The following is a 7,537-nucleotide window of genomic DNA, read 5'->3' on the forward strand; positions in this document are numbered from 1 at the left end:
TCCGGTGGAGATTAGCGCTACGGGACCTGCGTGCGTTGTTAAAAACATGTGCGCTGCTTGCGTATAATACATAAATACTATGCCATTGATACTCTCTCTAATCATATAACATTGTAAGAAATGCCATTGTACTCTTTATTGCTATACTTGGCATGCTTATGCCTTTGTTGTGTATGAGGGGAAAATTGCAATGAAAAGAATAAGAAATTTGATTTGTTATTCCCTTGATCTCTCATTAACAACTTGAGTTACAAAAAGAGACGGCAGAACGAAATTGGCTCTTCCTTTTTTTAAACGGGTTCTTCACGGTTTGGCGATTGGAGTGCCTCCCTCGAGTGCTCGCGTCGGTTTCCGCCGTCTTCCCCTGTTGCACGATCCGCACGTCTTGATTCACTGGCAACGACGTCTTCTCCTCACGATTTGACCGTTGTGCGGAGAACTCTGCGTTGGCAAGTTTGCAGAACTCTGGAATGAGTTTTAGAAGAACCTCCTGTAAAGATTGCATTTGAACCGCTAAGAATCGGGTTAATAAGCCAATGGCCCTCAAAGCTCTCTGTTGCTGAAGTCGAAGATGATTTTCTTCGTTGGCAAGATGATGCCGATTCTCCTCCAAAAGCCTGTCTCCGAGGTGGTCGAATCCAAGCCAAGAAAATGCCAAGCCGTTGGTGGTTCAGATGCGCCAAAAATGCCAACCCTTAACTCAGGTTGAGTTTACGTCGCTTTTATAAGGGGATAGAGGTTGTAACTGCCGCGTCTAAATCCGCTCCTAAATGGGGCGGAAATCCCTCAGAACGTGGGATAACGGTTTTGAGTCGTTCGGTTCTGTGTTTGAACAAGTAAACGCCCAATCTGCGCATTCAGAACCCAACTTCGCCCTTAGAATTGAGACGCGAGGTTGGGTGTTGTGAACATTGATGAACGCGAGACGGTCGTTTCATGCTCGCGTTTTGTTTTGCTAGCTTAGAAACGCGAGGGTCGCGCTGTTGGCTGACCCCTAAGAACGCGAGGGCCCTCGCTCAACGTTTAGCTTGTGGTGTAACGCGACGCGTCCAGACCCTAGCGCTTTTGATGTTGGCTAACGCGCGGTGTCGACCCTGGCGTTTTGATTGTTTAACCGGGGCTTCGAATCCTGGGCGCTTTTGATGTCTGTTAACGCGGGTTCGATCCAACCCTGGCGTGGCTGATCGTGTTGTATACGCGGGGTTCGACTTCCTGGCGTTTGATGGTTGTTAACGCCGTGTCGTTCGCACCTTGGCGTTTTTGATGTTGAACGCGGGGGTTCGACCTTCCGCGTTTTGATGTTTGAACGTGGGTTCGACCCGTTGGCGTTTTGATGTTGTAACGCGGCGTCTCGACCTCTGGCGTTTGCAAATGCTTGTAACGCCTCGCGGCGTTCGACCCGTGGCGTTTTGATGTCTGTAACACGGGAGGACCTCCGCGTCTTGCCTTGCAGCAGATTATCGACCAGAGTAATCTCTTTTGTCATAGCGTGTGCAAAGATCATTTGTCTTGTAATCTTCGTCTTGGCTCACTTGAGAAATGATGAGCAGTCGTCGTAGATTATTGTAAACTCCCGATGCTTGCATTGTGAAGGCTGTTGAAGTAGAGCTTCCATCAGTGTGTCGTGAAGCGTAACGGTCAGATTGTAACTTCCGAAGCCATCTACGTGAAAGTGCTTGCAAATTGCTAGTCTTCGGAAGTCGGCTCAGATGTAAACTATCCATTCATACAGTGTTTTGATGGGCGGAAAGCTATCTGCTTGTGATTTTTAAGCAACAGCCGTACCAGAACCCGCCCTTCAAAGTTTTCTTAAAGTCGCGGCTTGCACTGCGGACGACATTTCAGAATACTTTGATCTCACTCTGCATCCTGGACTGTTGATTCCTGTCGTAAAAGAGCGTTCTCTGCACTGCTCTCGAAGGCATCTTGTTGAAGGGATTTTAGCCACGTAGCGACCTTTGTGAAGCGTATTGCGCTCATGATCCTGCTTTCTGGAATGCGGGGGGGGACCCCTGCGTTTTGAATTTGAGACGCGAGGCTGACTTTGGCGTTTTGGATTTGAAACCCGGGTGTGACCTCGGCGTCATGATTTTTGTAACGCGGGTCTGACCTTAGCGTTTGGTTTTCGCATCGCTGGTCTAACTTCGGCATTTTGACTTGAAACGCGGCTATGACTTTGGCGTTATCGTCTTCGCGTCGCGGGTCTGACCTCGGCATTTTGAACTTGAGATGCGGGTCTCACCCTTGCATGTTGAATTTGGAACACGGGTGTGACCTCGGCGTTCGGTTTTTGCATCGCGGGTCTGACCTCAACGTTTTGACTTAAGACATGGAAGTGGCTTTCGTGCATTTTTGACTAAGTTTTTGAAACTTGTCTTTAGCTTATCTGTTTCAAGTCTCGGCTCACGTCCATTAAGCTGATGGGCCTTTAAACATGCATAGGATTTTTGGCAAACCCTCAGCCATCAACGGATTTGATAAGCCTTTACCGACTACCGTTTGAGTCGGGCTAGCGCATGGATTGTCTAAGTCCGTTCCACATGTAACGTTGTGCTAAGAGAATGAACTCTCTTAGACTTGATGCTATGATTTTGAATACATAGACTTTGTCATTTTTACGGAAAAAGACTAACCGGCGACGCGTGTTAGGCGTAGGCTTATCCCTGCTTAGGATTTGGGATAATGTTCCCCATGCGTGTAAGGCATGGATTTTGGCGTTATTAATAACGACCTGCTACGATGTTGAATACGTAGACTTTTGTCCTTTTTACGGTCAAAGACTCACCGGCAACGCGTGTTAGGCGTAGGCTTATCTTTAATTAAGGATCCAGATAAAGTCCCCCATGCGTGTGAAGCATGGCCTTTGGCGTTATTAATAACAACCTGCCACGATGTTGAATACGTGGGCTTTGCCATTATTGCAGGAATAGGCTGGATAAATTTCCCCATGCGTGTAAGGCATGGATTTTGGCGTTATTAATAACGACCTGCTACGATGTTGAATACGTAGACTTTTGTCCTTTTTACGGTCAAAGACTCACCGGCAACGCGTATTAGGCGTTGACTTATCCCTTCTTAGGATTCGGGATAAAATTCCCCATACATGCAATGTATGGATTCAGAGATTATCAATTTAATGATAATCACTGGCTACGATATTGAATACGTAGACTTTTGTCACTGTTTCTTCCTGTGTTATTCGAAACACTGAAAGAAAATCAGAAGTGCCAGAGGTATGATGTTAACTTGGCATGAATTTCCACTTAGAGTGAAATTCAGAAATTTTCTTTATTATCACTAGGATAATTCCAGAAAATATTTAATCCGTTGGGGATTTCATAATGAAAACTTGCTACTCTTGTTGAAAAAGGATTAACAAGTTCATTGGGGGGGTTTGACTGTTAGAGGTGTGATGTTAACCTAACAGTATTTTATGGGCTTATCGCCCTATTGAAGAGAGTCGATAAGTTGATTGTTGCGATCAAGGCAACTTTGAGGACCTATCGCTCTATTAGAGAGAGTCGATAAGTTGTGGATTGTCAGAGGTTTGATGTTAACGTGACATGAGGATGTTGCGATTGGAGCAACTTTGTGGACTTATCATCCTATTGACGAGGATTGATAAGTGGATTGTCAGAGGTTTAGTGTTAACGTGACAGGATGATGTTGCGATTGGAGCAACTTTGTGGACTTATCATCCTATTGACGAGGATTGATAAGTGGATTATCAGAGGTTTGATGTTAACGTGACATGAGGATGTTGCGATTGGAGCAACTTTGTGGACTTATCATCCTATTGACGAGGATTGATGATGACGAGGATTGATAAGTGGATTGTCAGAGGTTTAATGTTAACGTGACAGGATGATGTTGCGATTGGAGCAACTTTGAGGACTTATCATCCTATTGACGAGGATTGATAAGTGGATTGTCAGAGGTTTGATGTTAACGTGACAGGATTCGTGTACTTGTGACTTGCACAAGGTTTTGGGAATTAGCGTCTCGCTGGGGAGACTTGCTAGGTGAGTTTATCATCAGAAGCGATGAATCATCCTATTGAGGAGGATTGATAAGTGGATTGTCAGAGGTATGATGTTAACGTGACATGATTTTTGTTGCGATTGGAGCAACTTTGTGGACTTATCATCCTATTGAAGAGGATTGATAAGTGGATTTGTCAGAGGTTTGATGTTAACGTGACATGAGGATGTTACAATTGGAGCAACTTTGTGGACTTATCATCCTATTGACGAGGATTGATAAGTGGATTGTCAGAGGTTTGATGTTAACGTGACAGGAGGATTTGTGTTGCGATTGGAGCAACTTTGTGGACTTATCATCCTATTGACGAGGATTGATAAGTGAGACTTATCATCCTTTTGACGAGGATTGATAAGTGGATTGTCAGAGGTTTGATGTTAACGTGACATGAGGATGTTGCGATTGGAGCAACTTTGTGGACTTATCATCCTATTGACGAGGATTGATAAGTGGATTGTCAGAGGTTTGATGTTAACATGACAAATTAGGAGTGATGCAGGCTGCATTCATACCCTGTGGAGGTGATGATCGTTCGAAGTATAATGTTAACTTGACGATGTGAAATGTTCGTTACTCTTAATCCAATGGATTCCAAGTAACCAACCCCCAGGCAGAATCATCGTAACCCGATTAATGTGGAAGATGAGGATACAAATGCTCGTAACACCAATGATCCTCCCGTCAACGCAGGGGGTGGTAATGAGAATGCTGGCGAAGAAACCGGCGAAAACCTGAAGATCAAGAACCTCGAGAGCAAAATCAACACACTAATTTCCGCTCAAGAGACGAAGAAAACAGGCATTCCTTGCCCATACCCAAGAGAATGGGAATCGATCCCATATCCGGCGAAGTTTAATCTAATTAACTTCACGCCGTTTAATGGGATGGGTTCACCTACCCAGCATTTGATTTACTTCAAATCGCATTTGGGGGTGATCTCTGGTAATGAGCCTCTGATGGTGCGGTCATTCGTCGGCACTCTTCGCGGAGCCGCCTTCGATTGGTATCGCCGCCTCAAGCCAGGCAGCGTAAACAGCTGGGATGACATGGAGACCAAGTTCCTGGCCAACTTCTTCGACGACGACACCGAGATATCTATCGGATCGTTGCTCGATGAGAAGCAGAAGGACGGAGAGTTAGTCGATACCTTCGTCAAAAGATTCCGGAACAAGGCGATGAATTGCCGGGACCCGATCACCGAGGAATTCATCCTCCAGACCTGCCACAACAACCTCGCGTTGGACGTGCTAGAAGCAATGGGGACAGCACCATCCAATACATGGAAGGACTTGAAAGTCCGGGGAGAGCAAGCTGAGCGATTCCTCAAGAGGAAGAAGGCGGAAAGAGGCCAACCGGCGACGAGTGTTCCAAAGCAAAACTTCGTCCCACGGGGGAAAGGTAAGGCACAAGCTAATGCAGTTGATGCTAATCAAACCTTTCAATTGCAACCACAGCAACAGCAGCCACAGCAACAAGCACCCCAACAATCTCGAGGACAATGGCAACAACGGCCTCAGAAGCAGAAATCTGCGGAGCCGAGGTTTCCTAAAGTGTACTCCTTCAAGGATGATGAAGTTCCCGGCATCTTCAAATACCTGTTGGAGAACAACAAGATCCAGTTGCCGGCGATCGTGGATCAAGAAGGGGCCAGCAAAGTGACGGATCCAAAGTACTGCGCGTACCACAGAGCGGTCCACCACCCTACGAGATCATGCTACCACCTCAAGGACAAGATCCAGGCGTTAATCGACGTAGGAGTCATAACCCCGAAACCAGCCAAGAATGTGGGGGCCAACGCAGTGTCAATCAGTTTTGGGTCGGTGCCTACAACTTGGTTCGAGCCAAAACGCGTCACCAAAGTCGGGATGAAGACGGTGAATGACGATCCGCACGGACAGCGCCAAAAGGGACTTGTGCCGCACACAACCCCAAATGGCGAAATCCTTTGGGTTCATCCAGATCTGATTGGAGATGAACAATGGGCCGGTTCGTCATCCGGGAGGAAGTCTAAAGGAAAAGGGAAGTCTTGTTATGGAGTCTCTGCTATCCCAGGGGAAGATGACGAAAGAATCTCCACTTTCCTGCTCTCTGAAGAAGAACAAGAAGCTTTTGCGACACGGAGCGGAAATGAATACCACTACAATTATCCGCCACCTAGTGAGCAGGGGGTGAACAAGCGGGGACCAGCCAAAACTCTCACGGAGATGGGAGTGATTGCAAGTCCCACACCGGGTAAAGAAGCTCTACGACAACCGGTGAATAAACCAAAAGAGAAGAATCCCCAAGAGGTACAGAATCCGAAGCAGTCTCGTTTCAGTCGTCCAATTGGAAGAGACAAACCGGAAAGCTCGAAGACTCCGCATAGCTTCGACATTATGGCGCAATTAGCCAACATTCCTGCACGGATAACGCTGTATGAGTTGCTGCGATTATCCAAAGAAACCAGGGAGGCCCTACAAGAAGCTTTGGCCAATGCAGAGGTATTTCTGACTCAAGTCAAGCCGATACCTGAACAGCCAGAACCGCTGAGTCAACAGTGCAACATAGCGACTAAGAACCTTCCCTGCATTACTTTCACCAAAGAAGATATGCAGACGAAGAATTCGAACCACGATCGGCCGTTATATTTCGTCGGATACATTGGCTCCAGCCAAGTCAACCGAATCCAAGTGGATCCGGGTTCTGCTGTGAGTATTATGCCGCTTCGATTGATGCATTTCCTCGGCATCCCAGTAAGCAAGTTGGCGTCCACAGGCACTGTTATTTATGGATTCAACACTAGTGGGTCAAGACCCTTGGGTAAGATCCGGGTGAAGTGCCAGATGGGAGATCTGAAGACAGAAGTCACGTGTTATGTGATCGATGCGGAGACTTCGTACAACTTACTATTGGGTCGGCCTTGGATCCATAGTAACGTGATAATTCCCTCTACTCTCCATCAGTGTTTGAAGTATGTCGACACTGACAATGAGGTTAGGACGGTGGTCGCGGATAAGCAACCATTCAAGGGGTATGAGAATTATTTCACCGATTCTCTCCTTTATGGTAACGAATCCGATACTGAACCATCGGCCCAGGGCACAGACAGCGGAGAAGAAGCTGATTCTGAAGCCGGATTCGATTACAATGGCGGTTTTGTTTTAAATGACATTGTACCCTTTGTAATCAATCTTGACGATGAACAATCGTCAGATGGAGGTTGTAACTGGCAACTTGCCGATATTGCAATAAAAGATGATTTAGAGTACTCCTTGTCTCTTGATGATGTGATAAAAGAGCTGTACGACAATCCTGAGTTGTATATGCCGATCCGATCATCCTATGTAACGAAGGAACACCTCCAGCATTCTTTCGGAACAACCATGGTCATCCCGAACAAAGTAAGAGGTGCTAAAGAAGTGATTTACGGTAAAGGAAAAAGCTCTCCGTTACCAGATCATTTCCTAAGTGAAGACGAAGATGATGACAAACCTGGTCGACATCTATCCAAGTATAG

The sequence above is a fragment of the Asparagus officinalis genome, chromosome 10, assembly GCF_001876935.1.
Source record: "Asparagus officinalis chromosome 10, Aspof.V1, whole genome shotgun sequence".
Taxonomy (NCBI): Eukaryota; Viridiplantae; Streptophyta; class Magnoliopsida; order Asparagales; family Asparagaceae; genus Asparagus; species Asparagus officinalis.